The 23,181-nt window shown below is 44.2% G+C and overlaps 1 pseudogene; it reads left to right on the forward strand.

Moving 5' to 3' along the window:
- Positions 1 to 2,362: 2,362 nt before the first annotated feature.
- LOC126945821 (ATP-dependent RNA helicase DDX3Y-like) lies at positions 2,363 to 18,513 on the forward strand (annotated as a pseudogene).
- Positions 18,514 to 23,181: the final 4,668 nt, after the last annotated feature.

A 23,181-nucleotide genomic window follows, 5' to 3' on the forward strand; every position in this document is an offset into this window, starting at 1 on the left:
CCACAAGCCTGTGATCTTCCCTTAGGCTCTCACTGCCTAAATGCTCTGCCTAACCCTACCTAAGTTCAGCCAGTGACCCGGGGACCAGCCTGCCCCTTACCATCACGACCAGCACCCGAGGAACCCCACCTCCACAACCTAGCTCCATCAGGACTCATACATGATGTTCAGCCAGCAATCTAGGGACTGAGGAGTTAGAGAACTTCCTACCCCATTCAAATTCTGCTGACATCTGACCACTTCCCTCCGAGCCTGAGGTCCATCTGACACAACCAGCTGATATTGCCATGACCAACACACAGGCCCAAAGGCAGACTCACCCCCCTTTTACACAAAGAAGTAATGAAATCACATTGGAGAACAGGGAAGCTATGAAGCTATTTATATTAATTAGGCTGAGTGATGAAGTTCTGCTCCAAAACCACTCCCATGGAGAGTCACAATTTTTTTTTTTTTTTTTTTTTTTTTTTTTTTTGTTGAGACAGAGTCTCGCTTTGTCGCCCAGACTGGAGTGCAGTGGCCAGATCTCAGCTCACTGCAAGCTCCGCCTCCTGGGTTCACGCCATTCTCCTGCCTCAGCCTCCCGAGTAGCTGGGACTACAGACGCCCGCCACCTCGCCCGGCTAGGTTTTTGTATTTTTTAGTAGAGACGGGGTTTCACCGTGTTAGCCAGGGTGGTCTCGATCTCCTGACCTCGTGATCCGCCCGTCTCGGCCTCCCAAAGTGCTGGGATTACAGGCTTGAGCCACCGCGCCCGGCCGAGAGTCACAAATTAAGCAGTCCCCGAGGCTCTCAACCACACTGTGGCCCAGAGATAGACTACAGTGTGTGACTCATCTAGGAGTCATGAGCTCTGGAACATGGTTGTGATAAGGCAACAGTTCATATTCCTCTGTATCTAGGACAAGGGGCTTGTGCAGCACCCCACAATCCCCCACAAAAACTTCAGCACATTTCATTAGGAGTTCCTCCTACTCCTAGCCACCTCCACTAGGGCTGGTGCCTGGACTTGACATAGGAGTATTTGAGGGTAAGCCAGAAGTTCCAGCTCTGCCCAGCTGTGTCCCCCTACCCCCACAGAACAGGAAGCACATGTCACAGAGCACTTCGTGCTTCAGCCCATTAGCTGAAACAACAGAGAGCATCTCCCAGTAAACAAAGATTAGTTACATATCCATCTGTTGCACAACCACTAGCTCTGAACCATAAAACCATTGATAAAAGAAAAACTTCAGCTGAATTATATTTTTAAAAGTTTAATTTAGCAATGAACAATTCATGAATTGGGCAGTCCCTAGAATCAGGCAGATTCACAAAGACTCCAGTGCAGCCACATGGTGGAAGATTTATAGACAAAAAAAAGGGAAATGACATACGGAAATTGGAAGTGAGGTACAGAACAGCTGGATTGGTTACAGCTCCACATATGCCTTCTTTGAACATAGTTTGAACACTCAGCAGTGTATAAATGGTTAAAGTATGGCCACTGGGACTGGCTAAAACTTAGCTATTGTTACAAATGCATACTACTAAGTTAGGTTTTCAATTTTGTCTGCCTATTAAGCTAGGTTACAGTTCATCCACAAGGACTCAAATATGGAAGTATGGAGTCCCTCTCAGGCCATATTTAGTTTGCTTTAACACCATATACCAGCATGTAGGTTGAACTACACAGCCCAATATGAAACCTGCTGACAGAAGTATGTAGCAATATGGACGTAAAGCCAAAAGACCCTCTCCAACATACTTTATAGTCACACCCTCTGTCAAGGAGGAGAAAGGGAAAGAAGAAAAAAAAACCAATAATATACATATTGAAAGGGGGGGAATTTTACCTATAGGAAAATAATTACAAAAATTAGAAATGCCAGTTATCTCCAAAGGAGAAAGAACCCACACAAGAATTCTGGCACCATGAAAAATGTGAATGCTGTGACACCACCAGAAGATCACACTAGTTCTCCAATAATGGCCCCCAACTAAAATGGAAACTCAGAAATGTCGGCTAAAGAATTCAACCCATGGATTCCAAGAAAACTCAAAGATGTTCAAGATGAGATTGAAAATCAACAAAAAGAAACTACTAACACGATCCAGGAAAAGAAGGAAGAGATAAGCACCTTCAAAAGAAATCAGAGTTTCTGCAACTGAAAACCTTACTTAAAGAATATCAAAATACAATTGAAAAATTTATCAATAGACTAGACTAGACCAAGCAGAAGAAAGAATTTCAAAGCTTGAAGACGGGCCCTTTGAGCTAACCCAGTGGTGTGGGGGTGGGGGAAAATAAATAAATAATTTTTAAAAATGAACAAACTAGGATATTTTGTCTCATACTTACAGTGGATGACCTTGATTTTCCACTTCTTTTCAGGGATGAGTCATATGGTGATAGAAAATCCCCTCGACCTGGAGGAGCAGTTTGCTCATCTGGACCTGAACGCCTCTGATAAACAGAGTGGAGGAGGAAGTACAGCAAGCCAAGAGTGCTATATACCTCCTCACTTAAGGAACAAGGAAGCATCTAAAGGATTCTATGATAAAGACAGTTCAGGTTGGAGTTGTAGCAAAGATAAGGATGCATATAGCAGTTTTGGGTCTCGGATTCAAGAGGAAAGCCTGGTTATTTCAGTGATTATGGAAGTGGGTCAAGGGGAAGATTTGATGATCCTGGATGGAGTGACTATGATGGTATTGGCAGTCATGGTGACAGAACTGGCTTTGGCAAATTTGAATGGAGTGGACACAGTCATTGGTGTGACAAGTCAGATAAAGATTATTGGTCAAAACCGCTTCCACCAAGTGAATGCTTGGAGTAGGTACTCTTTTCTGGAGGAAACACTGGGATTAACTTTGAGAAATGTGATGACATACCAATAGAGGCAACCAGCAGTAACTGTCTTCCACATATTGAAAATTTCAGCAATGTTGACATGGGAGAAATTATCGTGGGGAACATTGAGCTTGTTACCTGCGTCTGTATAAGAGACCACTTGAGCAGGCTTAGTGTGAGCAACAAGGCTGTTTATTCACTTGGGTGCAAATGGGCTAAATCTGAGAAAGGAATCAGCAAAAGGTGGTGGGATTATCATTGGTTCTTACAGGTTTGGGATAAGCGGTTGAGTCAGGAGCAAATTTTTGCGGGCAGCAGATAGATGTTACAAAGTACATTCACAAGGGCGGGGGGAATGTTACAAAGTACATTCACAAGGGTGGGGCTGGTGTATTGTCACAAGGGCAGGGGAGAAATGTTACAAAGTACATTCACAAGGACGGGCAATATCACAAAGTACATTATCACAAGGGCGGGGGAATGTCACAATGGCTTGACCATGGTGCGGCCAGCTCAGAGGACCTTATATTCCTGTCTTTTTATGTTAATAATGAAGAAATAAAATAAGAAAGTAATGAAAACTTTGGGTGAAAATTTTGGGGGCAGTATGGACGGCTGATGGGCAACATTTCTTAGAGCTGCTTCAAGTGGGATTGGGGCAGCATGGGAACCCAAAGTGGGAGAGATTAGACTGAAGTAAGATTTTGGGGGAAGGGGTGATATTGTGGGGTTGTTAAAAGCAGCATTTGTCACACAGAGTGATTAGTGATAGGCTGGATGCAGTTTTGTAGGAATTGAGAGATTAATCAGAAGACATAAGGCCCAATAAGAGAAGGAGGAAGATAGGTATTACAGGACTAACGATTGGAAGAAGCCAGGATACCCAGTTAGAGAGTGACCAGGTGGGTCCAGCATAATTAGTTGCCTGATTAGTGAGTTTTTGAGCTCTTTGAGTTTTTTGATGCTACCATATACCAGGCCAGATTGATTTAAGTGAAAACAACACTCTTCATTAATAAATATACCAAGTCCTCCTTTTCCAGCAGTGAGTAAATTGAGGCCTTGGCGGTTCTGGAGGACAACTGCAGCTAAAGAGTCAACCTGGACTTAGACGACAGATAAAGTTTGAGATATATCTGTAACGCTAGCAGAGAAGTCATTAAAGAGGCTGTGGAATGTTATGACAGAGGTTGAGATGCCTGCTATTCCAGTTCAAAGTGCAATAGTGGAGGCAGAAAGTCCTAGACCCATAAGTAAAGGGATTAGTGGGAAGACTGTTTTTTGTCATGTTGATGTCATGAGGGGGACAGGCAGTTGTTCGTTCCCATCTACAAACTGGATTTTGGGGGTAAGGAAGACTAGGGAACATGTGCCCATCTAGCTGGCAGGTAGGCACATGTAGGTGGAAGAGCCACATAAAAAGAAGAGACCAGCTCGGTCGGGGAGACCCTACCCAAGTGGCGCTAGAGGAATTAAAGACACACACAGAAATATAGAGGTGTGAAGTGGGGAATCAGGGGTCTCACAGCCTTCAGAGCTGAGAGCCCTGAACAGAGATTTACCCACATATTTATTAACAGCAAACCAGTCATTAGCATTGTTTCTATAGATATTAAATTAACTAAAAGTATCCCTTATGGGAAATGAAGTGATGGGCCGAATTAATTGCAGGGGGAACACGCCCTTAAGTCACAGATCGCTCAGGCTTTTGTTTGTGGCTTAAGAATGTCTTTAAGTGGTTTTCCGCCCTGGGCGGGCCAGGTGTTCCTTGCCCTCATTCCCATAAACCCACAACCTTCCAGCCTGGGCGTTATGGCCATTATGGACATGTTACATTGCTGCAGAGGTTTTGTTTATGGCCAGTTTTGGGGGGGCTTGCTCCCAACATTTCTCCCTACTTTGATTTGCAAAAAGATAAAAGGGCAGCTTTGTCACGGTGAGCTACTTCTTGCAGGAGTCGGGGTCCGCATCTGCAGACTATACAAAGACAAACAACATAGATTAAAAGCACAATCATCATTGAAATCACAGAGCTTCCAAGTGTTTTTATCCATTTAAATGGGTTACTAGCTGCTAATTTGTCTGCAGCTCCTTTAAACACTCCAGTTTCTGGCATTAAGGTCAGGTGTGCCTGGGATGCTTTAAATATTTGTTCTTTTAATTTTGCTATATCCAAAAACAAGTTTGTAGAGTGTCCTTCTAGATTTTTTTTTTTTATTCTTTCCCAAATTTTGATCTTATTAAGAGCATTAAATAGTTTCCACAAATCCTTATGTTTAGCTCCTACAGCGGGCCATATCATTTGAGGTTGAGGTGCCACTATACCGCCATGGTTCCAGATAATAGGAACTTTTGCCGTACTTATCATTTTTACCATCTGATTTGTTCAGATCATCTGAACATAGTATGGCCATGGCACGCAGACCGAGAGGTGCAATTTAAGCTAAACATCCCTTAGGGAACCGATCAATAATGATTCCATAGGAATCGTTGTGCAGCACCTCTGCCTGTTCTGCAGAGCAATCTTCCTAAACAAGTACATTCATTTTTTCTAACTGGGTCCAATCCTGTTTACAAATAGGTTTTTGAGGGTGGTATGCCTCAATTATAGGATCAGATTTATTATGGTAAATACTGAGATCAGAAAGCATGTGTAACTGTGTCATAGTGATTGCATCCAGGCATTATTACCAGCCCTTATTGAAGGAATGCTCACGGCAGTGGTGATAACTGCTATCATAGCTACCATTAAATTATTCATTGTGACTGGTTGTCCCACTTTCCTCAGGTTTTCTTTTGCCATCTGTGACAGCTTCTTGATCTGCCCCCAGGTGGGTGGCTGTGTTCGACGGGTGTGGGCCGTGACAGTAGGGGTCCTCCTCAGCGTCAGTCTCAACATGTCTGCAACTGGGGGGTCCCCGGGATCCTCCCAGAGTCCCTTCCTCGGCATCTGGCTCATAATAAGGTTTCAGGTGTCTTGATAGTACCCAAATCGGCTGTTGGTTTTGGCCTGGAGAAATACAAGCATAACCTCTACCCCAAGTTATTATTTTACCTATTTCCCAACTTTTTGTCATTGGATCTTTTCACCAAATAATGCTAGATTAAATTGTATATGGGCTGTCCTGTAATCCCTATTTCTCCTCCTTTTTTGTTTTTGTCAGCAGTTGTTCATCTATATGAAATTGTAACTGAGCATTTTCAATTAACTGTGTGGAATGAATCACGTATGAAGAATCAGAAATCACATTAATAGGCATATCAGAAGCAGTCAATACCTCAATTACAGCTACAAGCACCACTTTTTGAGTTGAAGTATAGGAAGTCTGGAAAACTTTACTTTTTGAACCAGAATAAGAAGCTTTACCATTACTAGACCCATCTGTAAAAACATTCTCAGCACCTTCAATTGGTTTAAATTTAGTTATTTTAGGGAGAATCCAATTAGTTAATTTCAAAAACTGAACCAGCTTCATTTTAGGAAAATGATTATCGAGAATACCCACAAAGTCAGCTAAATGGGTTTGCCAAGTAAGACTATTTATAAAAGCTTGCTGTATTTGTGCCTTTGTGAGAGGGACAATAATTTTTCCAGGATCATATCCATGTAATTTAACAATCCAGTTCTCCCAATCCCTATCATAGTAGCAATTTGATCTAAATAAGGAGTTAGAGTCCGTGAATTAGTATGTGGAAGAAAAAGCCACTCTACTAAGTCCTGTTCTTGGACAATAACACCAGTAGGTGAATGCTGAGTTGAAAAGATTAGCAAATCTAGAGTCTTCTCTGAATCTATTCTATTTATCTGAGCTTTATGGACTTGTTTTTCAATCAGTTGTAACTCTGCCTCCACCTCCTTTGTTAATTGCCAAGGGCTAGTGAGACTAGGATTTCCTCTAAGGATAGAAAACAGATTATTTATGGCATAGGTAGAGAGCAGGTCATATCCAATTAATATCCCCTAGTAATTTTTGAAAATCATTTAATGTTTTTAATTTATCCCTATGTATGGTTACTTTCTGTGGCACAATGGTAGTGTCATTTACTAAGGTCCCCAAGTAGGAGTAAGGAGTAGTAGTCTGAATTTTGTCAGGAGCTGTAATTAAACCAGCATGAGAAATTGAATTTTGCAAGTGATCATAACATTGGAGTGGTATTTCTCGAGTGGGGCAGCACAAAGTATATCATCCATATAGTGAATAATGTAACACTGTGAAAAGTTTTGATGAGTAGGTTCAATGGCTTATCCCACATACCTCTGGCAAATAGTTGGACTGTTTAACATGCACTGTGGCAACACTTTCCAATGATAATGGTTAGCAGGCTGCAGGTTGTTTACTGCAGGAATTGTAAATGCAAACCATTCACAGTCTTGCTCAGCTAAGGGGATAGTAAAGAAACAGTCTTTTAAATCTATGACTATTGAAGGCCAATTTTTTTTTTTTTTTTTTTTTTTTTTTTTTTTTAGACGGAGTCTGGCTCTGTCGCCCAGGCTAGAGTGCAGTGGCCGGATCTCAGCTCACTGCAAGCTCCGCCCCCCAGGTTTACGCCATTCTCCTGCCTCAGCCTCCCGAGTAGCTAGGACTACAGGCGCCCGCCGCCTCGCCCGGCTAGTTTTTTGTATTTTTTAGTAGAGACGGGGTTTCACCGTGTTCGCCAGGATGGTCTCGATCTCCTGATCTCGTGATCCGCCCGTCTCGGCCTCCCAAAGTGCTGGGATTACAGGCTTGAGCCACCACGCCCGGCCTGAAGGCCAATTTTTTGGAATTATAGCAGGCGAAGGCAATCCTGCCTGTAATGCTCCCACAGGTCGTATAACTGAATTGATGGCTCTTAAGTCAGTTAACATTCTCCATTTACCTGATTTTTTTCTTAATTACAAAAACTGGAGAATTCCAAGGAGAATATGTTGGAGCTATGTGCCCATTTTCTAATCGTTCAGCAACTAATTTCTCTAAAGCCTCCAGTTTTTCTTTACTTAGTGGCCATTGTTCTATCCAAATTGGCTTATCTGTTAACCATTTTAAAGGTATAGGTTCTGGAGGCTTAACAATGGCCGCCATCAAAATTTTTTTCCTAATCTTTGGTGGGAACTCTGTTTTTCCACTTGAAGCGGTTTTTTTAAACCTTGCAAATTTTTTTCTGGTCTCATACCAGGGACATAACCCATTTCATGCATTGTATGTTGACTTTGAGAGCTATATAATTGTTCTGGAATTAGAACTTGTGCTCCCCATTGTTGTAATAAATCTCTTGCCCATAAATGTATAGGTACAGAAGTTATAATTGGTTGAATGGTCCTAGGTTGTCCATCAGGCCCCTCACAATGCAAAATATAACTACTTTGATATACTTCAGCAGCTTTACCAACTCCAACTATGTTAAATTGGGTGGGTTGAATTGGCCACGTGGACAGCCAGTGCTGTAGAGAAATGATTGAAATTTCCGCTCCCATATCTACCAAACCTTTAAATTTCTTTCCTTGAATAGTTATTTCACAGGTAGGACGTTTATCAGTAATTTGATTTACCCAATAATCTGCTTTGCCTTGTTTATTTGTGTTTCCAAATCCTCCCATTTCTTTAGTTTAGTTTCACTTTTCCCCATTCCCAAATATGGCACAATCAGGAGCTGTGCTATGCGCTCTCCTGGCTCTGCTTTCCAGGAACAGAAGTAGATACAACAATTTGAATTTCCCCATTGTAATCTGAATCAATGACTCCTGTATGTATTTGTATGCCTTTTAAACTTACACTAGACCTTCCTAAAAGTAATCCTATTGTCCCTGCTGGCAAGGGTCCACAGACTCCTGTTGGGACCTTTTGCGAGGGTTCCCCAGGCAGAAGACTCACAGCTTTCGTGCAGCATAAATCTACTGCGGCACTACCAGCAGAGCGTCCCAGTCAGTAGGTGTCGGTATCATTCGACTAGAAACAGTAACATTCTTAAACAGTCCCACTACAAAAGGAGAACCTGGTCTATACTGACTTATTGCTTGTTTTAATTCTTTGAGTAATTTAAAAGGAAAAGGCTCAAATGTAGCTATAATATTCCCCTCTTGATCTGGGGTATGTATTCTAACAGGGAACTGCCAAGTCTCTAAATCACCCTCTTGTCTAGCTTGCTGAATTCCTGCCTGAATCAAACTAAGAGCAGTCGCTCGAGGCGCTGCTCGAACAGTAACTGGGGTAATTACTTTTCGCCCAGTGTACTCCGGAAAAGAAAGATCTGGGGGGTCATTTTCTTCAAAATAATAATGAGGGGGTGCAGAAGGGTAGGGATGAACCTCTCCTTCCTTTGCCGCTTTAGCTTCAGCTGGCAAATAAACATGCTCTGTAACCTCTTCTGTTACTTCGCTATACTCTTGTTCCTTCTTCTTATCAGTGTGAAAAAGTTCCAAGGTGAAACGAACCAGACCCAAACTTGCTCCATTGTTACCCGGAAGCTTCTGAGCTCCTCTTCTTACTCACCAGGGGATTGCTTTAAGAGTACTCGGGTGTCCTCCAGCTTGTTTTCCATTCCAACCGTCGATCCGGCAACCCTTCGACCTGGATTCCAGCCCCCATGAATGGACGCCTCTTGCTGAGACCAGCTCAGTCGGGGAGACCCTAACCCAGCGGTGCTAGAGGAATTAAAGACACACACACAGAAATATAGAGATGTGAAGTGGGAAATCAGGGGTCTCACAGCCTTCAGAGCTGAGAGCCCTGAACAGAGATTTACCCACATATTTATTAACAGCAAACCAGTCATTAGCATTGTTTCTATAGATATTAAATTAACTAAAAGTATCCCTTAAGGGAAACGAAGGGATGGGCTGAATTAATGGCAGCAGGAACACGCCCTTAAGACACAGATCGCTCAGGTTTTTGTTTGTGGCTTAAGAATGCCTTTAAGCAGTTTTCCGCCCTGGGCGGGTCAGGTGTTCCTTGCCCTCATTCCGATAAACCCACAACCTTCCAGCTTGGGCGTTATGGCCATTATGGACATGTTACATTGCTGCAGAGATTTTGTTTATGGCCAGATTTTGCGGGGCTTGCTCCCAACAACCTTGTGTTAGGCAGAACTGGAAATGTAAAGTGAAAAGGTGAGATGGTGTACTGAGAGGAGTCCTGCACCCCAAATCCTAGAGATCCAGCAAGGACAGCAGCTGTTAGAGGTTGTAATGGGGATTGATGGTGCAATTGTGTAGAGTGAGAGGTTTGGTTTTCATGGTATATGAGAAAGCGCATAGTGTCTACGAGTAACCTTTCACTGCTATTGATGGGGCTGGGTAAAAGCAAGCAAGAGGAGGGGTCAGGAGGAGAGTCAGATGAGCAGGGAGAGGGTAGCCAAGGATGGAGTGAGATGCAGGGTAGGTGTCTTCCTAAACAATAGTGACTGCCAATGTTTTTTTAGTTTGTCAATAATCATAGGGGGCTTATCAGTAATGTGAAGTTGGAATGCTCCCATCTGTTTGGTAATGTGTGTGGCTGGGTTCTGGAGATAAGGACTAAAGGAACATTTGGAAGGTGGAAGGTTGCCTAAAGGGATTCCAGTAGGCTGTTGTCAGGAGATGCATAAAGGAGCAGCAACAGGGATAGTTGTCTGTGTGATTAGGGCTCCAAATATTGGCGGGGGGAGGGGGGTGGAATTGACATAAGGAGAAAGGTGCTGCAAGTAGATGCGGAGAAGTGTGGCAACTTGTTGGTGCGAAATGTCTAGGGAGTTCTCACCAAATCTGTCTAGAAAGTAAAGAAGTTCCTCAGGCGGGTAAAGATGAGGGCTATTAAAGGAGGTTCGGAGGTGCAGGGAGACAGGAGAGGTAGCCCAGTCGGCCTGTAGAGCCGGGATGGCTGTGTAAGAGCAGGAAGAAAGGGAAACACATAGCCAATAATTCTTTGCTAGAGAAGGATTGGAGGCAGTGAGGAGAGAGTGGGTGAGATTGATAGTATGCTGGGGGTACCTAGGAAGAGGTAAGAGTGACTGGAGAATGGGGGCAAGGATTAGTGAATAGAAAAGTAAAAAAAAAAAAAAAAAAAAAAAAAAAAAAAGGACTTCATCAGGATAGAAGAATTGTGTACCTTGCCACTGAAGATCTTCTATCCACTCCCAGAGCGAGTTAAGGGTGGCGGTTTGAGGTAAAACCAGGAGATATCAGTTATGATGGTTTGGAGGAAAAGTGTAAACCGGCAGTGTAAACAAGGGCAGGGCATTTATGAGTAGTTGAGAATGGTGAATAGGAAGTATGACTAAACTGAAGATAGTAGGGATGACAAGTTTTTGGGGCACAGTCCAAGTAGTGGGGGTGACTGCATAAAGCCCTGTTACAAAAAGTAGGGTAAGGATGAATAGACCTAATAGAATGAAGGAATGTATTAGGCTCATAAGGGTTATTACTGTTCTTCAGAAATGCGAGTGAGTTTAAGGGAAGTAGGGGAGAGTACCTGAAATTTCCAGGAGGAAGAGGAGAGATCAGGCTGGCTGGCGGACACAGCTTTATTCTGGAACGGTGAATCCAATAGGGAAGGTCCTGCAGGCGGACAGCAGTTGGGGTACTATAGATGACTAAATAGGGTTCAGCCCATTGAGGTTGTAGAGTTTGAGGGGTCAGATTCTTAACAAGAACTGATTGTCCAGCTAGGGTGTCTTCATATGGCTGGGAATCTGGAGTAGGGAAGAAAAGATTAGCAGCCTGGTGAATTTCCTGTCTGGCCTGCTGGAGGACCAGAAGATAGTCCTCCTTGAGAGCTGGTGTCTGGCATGAGGTTGGGGCCCAGCAAGAAGGTACGTCCATGTAAATTTTCAAATGGACTATACCCTGTAACTTCTCAAGGATAGGCTCTAATTCTAAGGAGGGCAAATGGTAAAAGTGCTGTCCAGTCTTTTTTAAGTTGGAGGCTGAGCTTGGTGAGGTGTGTTTTTAAAAGACCATTAGTTCTTTCTACCTTTCCCAAAGATTAAGGATGGTAGGGGGTATGAAGTTTCCACTGGATGCCAAGGGCCTGGAAGACTGCTTGAGTGACCTGACTAATGAAGGCCAGCCGGTCCTTATCAGACTGTATAGAGGTCAGAAGGCCAAACAGAGGAATTATGTCTGACAGAAGGGAAGAAATGACTGTGGTGGCCTTCTCAGACCCTGTGGGAAAGGCCTCTACCCATCCAGTGAATGTATCTACCCAGATCAAAAGATATCTTAGTTTTTTGACTCAGGGCATATGGGTAAAGTCAATCTGCCAGTCTTGGGTGGCAGCAAATCCTCTAGCTTGATGTGTAGGAAACAGAGGGGGCCTGAGATATCCCTGAGGGGCGGTAGAGTAGCAGATGAAACACTGAGAAGTAATTTCCTTGAGGATGGATTTCCATGATGGAAAAGAAATGAGAGGTTCTAAGAGATGGGCCATTGGCTTGTAACCCACATGAAAGAGGTTATGAAAGGATGATAAGATAGAATGAGCCTGTGAGGCAGGAAGGAGGAATTTTCCTTGATCCAAGGACCACTTGCCTTGAGTAGGAAGGGATTGATAGGTAAGAGTTTCAATGGGAGAATAGGTGGGAGTGATAGATGAGAAGGAAGAAAACTGGCCGTGAGGGACAGATATGCGAATACTAGCTGCTTCTTTTGCTGTATTATCAGCATAAGTGTTGCCTCAAGCAATGGGATCTGGTGACCTCTGATGCCCTTTGCAGTGAATGACTTCAGCTTCCTTGGGCAGTAGAGCAGTCTTAAGGACGATTTTTATTAAGGTGCGTTGATGATGGAGGACCCTTGTGTAGTGAGAAAACCTCTTTCTGCCCGTATAACAGCATGGTGATATAGGATGTGGAAGGCATACTTGGAATCAGTGTAGATATTGACACGTAGTCCCTTTGCAAGGGTAAGGGCCCAGTTTAAAGCAATGAGTTCAGCTTGTTGAGAGGTAGTGGAAAGGGGCAGGGCAGTAGCTTCAATGACAGATGTGGAAGACACTACAGCATAGCCTGCCCTTGCTGGTGACTGATGATTGGGCCTTGAAGAACTACCATCATAAACCAAGTGTGGTCTGGATTAGGAACAGGAAAGAAGGAAATATGGGGAAATGGGGAGGATGCCATATGGATTAGAGAGATACAGTCATGAAGTTCAGGTTTGGTGCTAGGTGTAAGGTGAGAGGATGGGTTGAAGTTTGTGCCAGGACACAGACTTTGTGGGAGTTTCAATGAATAGTTAGTATAGTTGGAGGAGTTAGGAGGCAGAATGTATATGCGCCAAGCGTGATTAGGAAAATAGATGTTGAAACTTATGAGAGCTATAGTGAGTAAGTGGGGCATGGGTTGTGATCTTGAGGGCCTCTAGAAGTATTGAAGCGGCAGCTGCTGCCGCATGTAGACATGAGGGCCAGCCTAGAACTGTGAGGTTAAGTTGTTTGGATAGGAAGGCTACAGGTCGTGGGCCTGGTTCCTGTGTAAAAACTCTTGACCGCACAGCCTTGTATTTCAGCTATATGTAAGAAGAAGGATTTGGGACGAGTTAGGGAGTGCTAATGTGGGGACTGTTTCTAGGGCTGTCTTTAAGAAACAAAAAGAAGAGTGGGGAAAGGACTTAGGGTCTATGGGGTCAGTCAGGTTTCCCTTTGTGAGTTTATATAGTGGTTTAGTTGGATTGCAAAACCTGGTATCCAAAGGCGAAAGTATCCAACCACGCCTAGGAAGGAAAGGAGTTATTGCTTTGTAGAAGTGGTTGGGGTTTTGGAGATTAGCCATACACAGTTAGCAGGGAGAGCATGTGGGTTTTGATGAAGGACTCTGCCAAGATAGGTAATGGATGGGGAAGAAATTTGGGCTTTAGAGGGGGATATATGATACTGTTTTGAGAATATATGTCGAAGGAGCAGGAGGGTATCCTGTTGGGAAGATTCATAAGAGGGGATGCAGAGGAGAAGGTTGTCCATATATTGAATAAGGTGAGAAACAGATGAACGGAAAGAAAGTAGATCATGAGAAAGAGTTTGACTAAAGTAATGGGGGCTGTCTCTGAAGCCTTGTGTCAGTACAGTCCAGGTGAGTTGCTGAGACTGGTGGGTGTCAGGGTCAGTCCATGTGAAAGCAAAAAGAGGCTGGGATGAGGGGTGCAAAAATAGTGAGGAAAGTATCTTTGAGGTCAAGGATGGAATAATGAGTTGTGAAGGGAGGTATTGAGGATAGAAGAGTATATGGGTTTGGCACCACAGGATGGATAGGTAAGACAATTTGGTTAATAAGGCAAAGATCCTGAACCAAGCTGTAAGATTTGTCCGCTTTCTGGACTAGTAGGATAAGGGAGTTGTAAGGAGAATCTGTAGGCTTTAAAAAGCCATGCTGTAACAGGTGAGTGATAACAGGCTTTAGTCCTCTTAAAGCCTGTTGTGGGATGGGGTACTGGTGTTGAGTGGGGTAAGAGTGATTAGGTTTTAATGGGATGGTAAGGGGTGCCTGATTAGTCACCAAGGAGGGAGTAGAGGTATCCCATACTTGTGGATTAAGGTAGGGAGACATGAGAGGAGAATTCAAAGGAGGCCTTGAATCAGGTAAAAGGACAGCAATGAGGTGTGGTTGTAGTCCAGGAATAGTCAGGGAAGCAGATAATTTAATGAAAATGTCTTGGCCTAGTAAGGGAACTGGGCAGGTGGGGATAACTAAAAAAGAGTGCATAAAAGAATGTTGTCCAAGTTGGCACCAGAGTTGGGGAGTTTTAAGGGGTCTAGAAGCCTGGCCGTCAATACCCACAACAGTTACGGGGGCAAGGGAAACAGGCCCTTGAAAAGAAGGTAATGTGGAGGGGGTAGCCCCTGTATCGATTAAACAGGATATGGACTTACCCTCCACTGTAAGAGTTACCCAAAGCTCGGCGTCCATGATGGTCCAAGGGCTTCCAAGGCAATCAGGCAGCATCAATTTTCAGCTGCTAAGCCAAGGAGATCTGGGAAGGAGTCAGGCAAGGAACGCTGGGTTTGAACTCCAAGAGCTTTAAGAGTGGCAGCGATGTGAGTTAGAGAGTCTGACTTCCAGTGGGGGCCCACACAGGGGTTTCAGCGTGTTAGGAGCCCCGGGGAGCTGCGGCTTAGATGTTCTGAAGGTTTTGTATGCTGGAGAAGTGGTTGTGGGTTGTCTTACAGTGGAGGCAAGCAGCTATAACTCAGAGATACGTTGCCACTTTGCAGCTGCTTTTCTGTTATTGAACACCTTGAAGGTGAGGTTGATTAAATCCTATTGTGGGATTTGAGGGCCAGAATCCAACTTTTGGAGTTTTTTTCTAATGTCAGGATTGCATTGGGTCATAAAATGCATATTAAGGATAAGGCGGCCTTCTGGACCCTCTGGGTCTAGGGCTGTAAAGCATCTAAGGGTAGCTGCTAAGCGGGCCATGAACTAAGCTGGGTTTTCATTTTTACCTTGGGTAGTTTCCTTTAGCTTGTCACAATTAACAGCTTTGTATGCTGCCTTTTTGTGCCCCTAGACTAGGCAGGAGACCATGTAATCTCACCTAGCTATACCTGGGGAGTCTGTGTGGTATTGCCAACAGGGATCCTCTCGGGGAACTGCCCTGGTGCGCTCTTGGAGGCCTGGCTCATGAAGCTGGCAGGTATCTGCATAGGACGGGGCTAGAGAATAAACTCTCTCATTTATCTGGGTAGAGGGTAGAGGTCAGGATGACATTTATCTCACTCCAGGTTAAATTGAAGGACTGAGTTAGATATTGGAATTCCTGTATATATTTATAGGGGTCTGATGAGAAAGAGCCTAAATGCTGTCTGATTTGGGAAAGGTCTGATAGAGAAAAAGGCACATGAACCCTGACTATGCCTTCAGCTCCAGCCACCTCTCTAAGAGGAAATTGTTGGGCAGGTGGAGGAGAGCTAGTCATGGAATGAAACTGTAAGCCTGACCGGGTGTGAGGAGGGAAGGTAATAGAAGGGTTATAGGGTGGGGGAGTGGAGGCTATAGAAGAATTGGGACCTGATTCAGCCTGGCGAGGAGTGGCCAGGGGAGGAGAAGAGAGGTAAGAGGGGTCAGTGGAAAAGGAGGATTCAGAGGACTCTGAGTTTGGGGTGGAGACCAGAGGAGCGGATGGGAGAGAAAGAAGGAAAATCTGGGACAAGTTGCATTGGGAGCAGAGACTAGGGAGGGAATGAAGTGTAAAAAAATGCCTGGACATAAGGCACCTTGGACCATTTGCCCATTTTTTGACAAAAATTATCTAGGTCTTATAGGATAGACAAATCGAAAGTACCATTCTCTGGCCACTTGGAACTATTGTTGAGTTCGTACTGGGGCCAAGCAGTATTACAGAAAAAATAAGATATTTAGGTTTTAGGTCAGGTGTTAGTCGAACGGGTTTTAGGTTTTTAAGAACACAGGCTAAGGGGGAAGAGGGAGGAATGGATGGCAGAAAGTTACCCATAGTGGAGAAGGTAAGTTTAAAAAGGAAGGTAGAGACATGGAGAAATGGAGGTGGCAGCTACAGACTTCCAGTAGGCGTCCCTGACTGAGTCCTGGGCTGTAATGTGGGTGAGCAGCCAAAGCAGGCATCCCCACAATTGACCTGCCACCAAGGGAATGTGAGTGAATGATCAAGGCAGGTGTCCCCATGGTGATCAGACACCAAGGGAAGACTGTCTTCCCAAGTCCATGACCAACATTGGAATTTTTGAATGCACGGATAAAGTGTATCTCCTTTTTGTCTCTACCAGGAAGGGAGAGGAACTGAAATTGAAAGGAAAGAGATTGAAGGGAGGTGAGAGAGGTTAGGTAGAGAGCGAAAAAACCGCTCACCCGAGTGTGAAGAACTGCTTACCGATTTGGAATTGGTGAGATGGTCCTTGGGCTGGCTGGTCTGATGACCCGAGGTCATAGGTGGATCTCCTCACAGAGGGAGCGTGAGTACAGGGGACCAGTCTCTCGAAGGAGTTCCCCTGTCCCGGGTCTTTGGCACCAAATATTATGCATGTCCGTATAAGAGACCACCTGAGTAGGCTTAGTGTGAGCAACAAGGCTGTTTATTCACTTGGGTGCAAGTGGGCTGAGTCCGAGAAAGGAGTCAGCAAAGGGTGGTGGGATTATCATTTATTCTTATAAGTTTGGGATAGGCGGTGGAGTCAGAAGCAATTTTTTGCAGGCAGGGGATGGATGTTACAAATACATTCACAAGGGCAGGGAGGAATGTTACAAAGTACATTCACAAGGGCGGGGAGCATGTATTGTCACAAGGGTGGGGAGGAATGTTAGAAACTACCTTCACAAGGATGGGGAATATCACAAAGCATATTATCACAAGGGTGGGGGAATGTCACAATGGCTTGACCACGGTGCGGCCAGCTCAGAGGACCTTACAGAGCTTACTCACTATACTCATCCTACTCCACTGCAAAAACATGCCATTCCTATTATTAGGGGAAAAAGAGACTTAATGGCTTGTGCCCAAGCAGGGTCTGGGAAAACTGCAGCATTTCTTTTACCCGTACTGAGTCAGATATATATAGATGGTCCAGGAAAAGCTTTGAAGGCTGTGAAGGAAAATGGAAGGTATGGGTACCATGAACAATACCCAATCTCCTGGGTTTTAGCCCCAACAAGAGAATTGGCTGTACAGATATGAGGAAGCCAGAAAATTTTCATACCAGTGTAGAGTTCATCCTTGTGTAGTTTATGGTGATGCTGATATTGGTCAACAAATTCAGGTCTTGGAACATGGATGCCACTTGTTAGTAGCCATGCCAGGACGTCTAGTGGATTTGATGGAAAGAGGAAAGATTGGATTAGACTTCTGCAAATACTTAGTGTTGGATGAAGTTGATAGGATGTTGGATACGGGATCTGGACCTCAGATACATTGTATACTTGAACAAGATACTATGCCACCAAAGGGCATTCATCACATCATGATGTTTAGTGCCACTTTTCCTAAGGAAATACGATGCTTGCTCGTGACTTTTTGGATGAATATATATTTTTGGCTGTAGGCAGAGTAGGCTCTACCTCTGAAGTAGTTTGGGTGGAAGTAGTTTGGGTGGAAGAGCCAGATAAACGGTCATTTCTGCTTGATCTCTTAAATGCACCAGGGAAGGATTCACTGACTTTAGAGTTTGTGGAGACAAAAAAGGGAGCAGATTCTCTGGAGAATTTCTTATACCATGAAATATATCCTTGTACTAGTATTCATGGAGACCAATCACAGAGAGATCAAGACGGAGGCCCTTCACCAGTTTTCCTTGGGGAAAAGTCCAATTCTAGTGGCTACAGCTGTGGCAGCATGAAGACTAGACATTTCAAATGTGAAACATGCTTCAATTTTGATTTGCCAAGTGATATTGAAGAATATGTGCCTTGTATTGGCTGTACAGGATGTGTGGGAAACTAGGGCCTTGCCATCTCATTCTTTAATGAAAGAAATATGAATATTACAAAGGATTTGCTGGATATTCTTGTAGAATTTAAACAAGAAGTGCCTGCTTGATTGGAAAACATAGCTGATAAACACCACAAGGGTGGTATTCGTGCATGATCTAAAAGATTCAGTGGAGCATTTGGTGCCAGAGACTATTGACAACATAGTGGTTCCGGCAGTTCTGGCTTTAGTAGTAGTCATACAAGCAGCAGCTGCAGTGGTGGAGGTGGTCATGACATCAGCAGCAGATGTGGTAGAGGTGGCTATGGAGGCTTCTACAACAGTGATGGATGTGTAGGAAATTATAACTGTTGTTATAAGAGTTACTAAGAGCCAGGCGTGGTGGCTCACGCCTGTAATCCCAGCACTTTCGGAGGCCGAGGTGGGCGGATCACGAGGTCAGGAGTTCGAGACCAGTCTGGCCAAAATAGTGAAACCCCGTCTCTACTAAAAATACACAAAAAATTAGTCCGGCGTGGTGGTGTGTGCCTGTAATCCCAGCTACTCAGGAGTCTGAGGAGGAGAATCGTGTGAACCCAGGAGGCAGAGGTTGCAGTGAGCCGAGATCGTGCCACTGCACTCCAGCCTGGGTGACAGAAGAAGACTCCGTCTCGGAAAAAAAAGAGTTATTAAGAAATTATTTTAGGCAGATAGGAAAAGGGGTCCTTGGGAAGTTTTTGTTTCTTTTAGAGCAACTCCAGAAATTCGTGAGATGGTTTCTTATCTAGCAGGAAAGCCCTGGCTCTTAAAGCCGGGCCAGCAAGCTTTGATATGCAAATACCAGCCATCAGAAACTTGGCCCACCCAAACATGGCAATTCCTGCAGTCTTATTCTTGCCCTGGCCTCCACATGTGCCTGGCGACACGGCCACCCCCACATATCCACACATGTGTAAAACATCCTGGTGCCCTGTATTTGCATATTAAAAGGCTAGGGTGGAAGGGCCAGTTTTTTTCTCCTGCTACTTGAATGACATGCTTGGTCAAACCAATCCCCTGAGCCCTATCCAAATCAGACACCACCTCCTCCAGCCTCCTCATATAAGCAGCCACTTTTCTGTCACTTGGGGTTTTTCTCTTTGTTCCAATCCCCCTGCCTTCTGTCTCTGTACGGAGGAGCTGTTTTCTTCTTCCTTCCTTCTTTCTTGCCTATTATACTCTCCGCTCTTTTTTTTTTTTTTTTTTGAGACGGAGTCTTGCGCTGTCACCCAGGCTGGAGTGCAGTGGCCGGATCTCAGCTCACTGCAAGCTCCGCCTCCCGGGTTCACGCCATTCTCCTGCCTCCGCCTCCCGAGTAGCTGGGACTACAGGCGTCCGCCACCTCGGCCGGCTAGTTTTTTGTATTTTTTAGTAGAGACGGGGTTTCACCGTGTTAACCAGGATGGTCTCGATCTCCTGACCTCGTGATCCGCCCGTCTCGGCCTCCCAAAGTGCTGGGATTACAGGCTTGAGCCACCGCGCCCGGCCATACTCTCCGCTCTTTAAAACCACTCCACGTGGGTCTGTGTCATTTTATCTAAATTGACACAAGATTAAGGACCCTGGTGTTCCTCCAGTTATCGGAGCCATATCATTTTGATCCATTGGCTGGGAAACTGAGGTACAGCCTTTGTTGGAGCGGTAAGTATGAGAGCAAGCTTAAAATCTGTTCCATCATTCACAAGGTGCTCTTGGCCTCTATATTAAAATAAAATCAAATAGATCAACCCAAACTACTTTCTGTGTGATATTCTCAGATGTAGAGCCTACTCTGCCTGCAGCCAAAAAGATATACTCATCTAAAAAGTCATGAGTAAGCATCTGTATTTCCTTAGGAACAGGCATGCATCAGCCTAGTACATACACTTAGCATTGGCTGCCCTACTACAGACTCAGATGTGAGGCTTGCTGGTGAGAACATGGAGAACCCCCCTATTACCCATGAGTACTGGGAATGTTGGCCATGTTTTGAACTAGTTTCTTTTCACGGGGAGACCTCGCCATTGAGTAAGGCTGGGAAAAGTTCTGAGGTAACTGAGAATTTCTGGCCAGGGGACATCCTGGCATGATTCACAGGCCTCTGGACCAGACCCAGCCTCTAATAGCCTGTTCCGGGTGTTGACAGAGAACCCTCAACTATTCTGTTGCAAAACTCTTCTTCCTTCTCTATCCGTGGCGTCTTACTCTTTCTCTGATTTAAATGTGCAGGTATTTTTACAGCCTAGGAAAGAAATCCTGTTAGGCAAGATCAGGAAAATGCCTCTAGGAACACTTTTCCCCATTCCTCTGCAGTGAAGTTACTCGCTACCGCGTCTCTGGCAAGCACATAGTATTTCTAAGCTAACAACGCCACCTAGTGGAAATAGGAATCCTCTAGATGAGACACATTTTTTTCCTTTTTCTTTTATAGTAACTGCAGCTTCTTTTTACACCGTTAAAAATCAGGCTCTATGCTTCTGGAAATGGGAAGTTTCTGCCTTTAGCAGTTAGGAGTAAGATGCCTAGGGACCGGGCGCGGTGGCTCACGCCTGTAATCCCAGCACTTTGGGAGGATGAGGCAGGCAGATCACGAGGTCAGGAGATCCAGACCATCCTGGCTAACACGGTGAAACCCCGTCTCTATTAAAAATACAAAAAACTTAGCTGGGCACGGTGGAGGGCGCCTGTAGACCCAGCTACTTGGGAGGCTGAGGCAGGAGAATGGTGTGAACCCGGGAGGTGGTGCTTGCCGTCAGCCAAGAACACGCCACTGCACTCCAGCCCAGGCAACAGAGCAAGACTCTGTCTCAAAAAAAAAAAAAAAAAAAAAAAGTCTTCCGCAGCCAGATTTTATTCCCACTATTGTCCCATCAGTAGAAAAATGGCCATTCGGTTCCTACGTTCTTTTAAGGCACCTACTATGTCTCTGATTAAAACAGTACTTAATTAGTAAGGTAATTTTAAATTCAGAAGTTAACCGGAACCATTTTTTTTAAGGGTAAGTGCTTTAGCATGGGCTGTAATAGCAGGCAATCTAGCACATTGCCTCCACTAAAGGAGCCTTGCCCAGAAGTGACACAGTCTCTCCGGAGATCCATTTTTCAGAGAGCCAGGCAAATCACACAGGTTCTAGAAAGTCAAAGGGAAATCACACAAGGTGGATAAACTAAGGCTGCATGGGTAAGCGTGGTTAGCCCCATCACTTAGCTCATCCGGTTCCATGGCTTGGAGGACCATGCCTACAACCATGGGGGGCATATTTAACATGGTGTCAGGATCCAGAAACCAGGGAGGGGAGACATTTGGAGGATGCTCCCTGTCTTCTCCACTCTGGCTCATACAGAAAGGAGACTAAGAGGACGCTTCTATTCTTGCTTCTTTTCCTAAATGGGTGTTAGAAACAAAATGCTTGTTTCTCAGTGCCTCAAGGAAAAATCAGGATTCAGACAAAATGTTTTCTCAGCAAGGCAATTTTACTTTCTGCAGAAAGGGTGTTGCTCATCACCAATCTTGTCACAAGAGCACAATGAACAAAGAAAGGCAGGAATATTTATCCCTTATGCATTGGGTCGTTACTGCTGCATCCTATTTCCATTGATTGGAGCTGGACCTCACAGTCTAAGCTAAACCCGATTGGCTAACAACTTAAAACTTTCCTAAATAGGTAAAGGAAATGGAGAACAAAAGGAAAAGAGGAAGTTGCTTGAGAAAGGATTTAGAAAAGTAGTAACATTTCCAAATAAGGAAGGGGCATAGGCTGCAAGCTGGGATATGCCTGAGCATGTCCAGAACAAATATCTTTGTTAAAGTACAAGGACTTAGAATGTGCTTATTCCCTTATATCAAACAGTTACATAGGATAAAGCTTAACAAAGAGTTATTAGCACAAAGGCAAGGAGGCTTGGAGGAAGTTAGTCTTTAAAGAAAATGATTATTTTTGCTGGGTGTGGTGGCTCATGCCAGCACTTTGGGAGGCCCAGGCGGGTGGATCACGAGGTCAGGAGTTCAAGACCAGCCTGGCCAAGATGGTGAAACCCCATCTCTACTAAAAATACAAAAATTACCTGGGTGCAGTGCCAGGTGCCTGTAATCCCATTTACTTGGGAGGCTGAGGCAGGAGAATTGCTTGAACCTGGGTGACAGAGGTGGAATTGAGCTGAGATCAAACCACTGCACTCCAGCCTGGGTGATAGAGTGAGACTCCATCGAAAGAAAAAAAAAGAAAGAAAGAAAGAAAGAAAGAAAGAAAGAAAGAAAGAAAGAAAGAAAGAAAGAAAGAAAGAAAGAAAGAAAGAAAGAAAGAAAGAAAGAAAGAAAGAAAGAAAGAAAGAGATGGATGGAGGGAGGGAGGGAGGGAGGGAAAGAAAGAAAGAAAGAAAGAAAGAAAGAAAGAAAGAAAGAAAGAAAGAAAGAAAGAAAGAAAGAAAAAAAGAAAATGATTATTTTTAACATTTATTATTTATTCTTGAATAAGAAGGGAAACTTTGAAGAGGAACTTTTTACTTTTCCACAATGGGTAATAAATTATCTTCAGCTTACACCCCTCTGGAGTGCACTCTGAAACACTGGAACTTCCTTAACCTCAGAACTTTAAAGAAAAAGCTCTTTTTTTTTTCTTTTTTGCACAAGGGCATGGCATTTCTACTAAATCTTTTCAAGCACTGTAAAATCAACCCAGCTCTTTTAGTAATCATATCAGGCAGGCCCAGGGAAAATAATTCCCCCAAATTAGAGAAGCAAGTTCCAGGGGAACCATCTGAGGATTCCCTTATTTAGGGCCCCTTCAAGTTCCCTTCTTATTGCAGAATCCTAGGCAAGTAAAGGGAGACTTAGGCTGATTTTCTGACAACCCTGATAGGTATATAGAAGTTTTCTAAAATTTAACTCTGGTATTTGACCTCTCATGGAGGAATGTTACACTGCTCCTAAGCCAAACCCTAACTGCAGCTAAAACAGGCAGCTCTGCAAGCAGAAAATAATTTTGGAGATGAGCAATGTGTCTCCTATA

Source organism: Macaca thibetana, chromosome X (genome assembly GCF_024542745.1).
Source record: "Macaca thibetana thibetana isolate TM-01 chromosome X, ASM2454274v1, whole genome shotgun sequence".
Classification (NCBI taxonomy): domain Eukaryota; kingdom Metazoa; phylum Chordata; class Mammalia; order Primates; family Cercopithecidae; genus Macaca; species Macaca thibetana.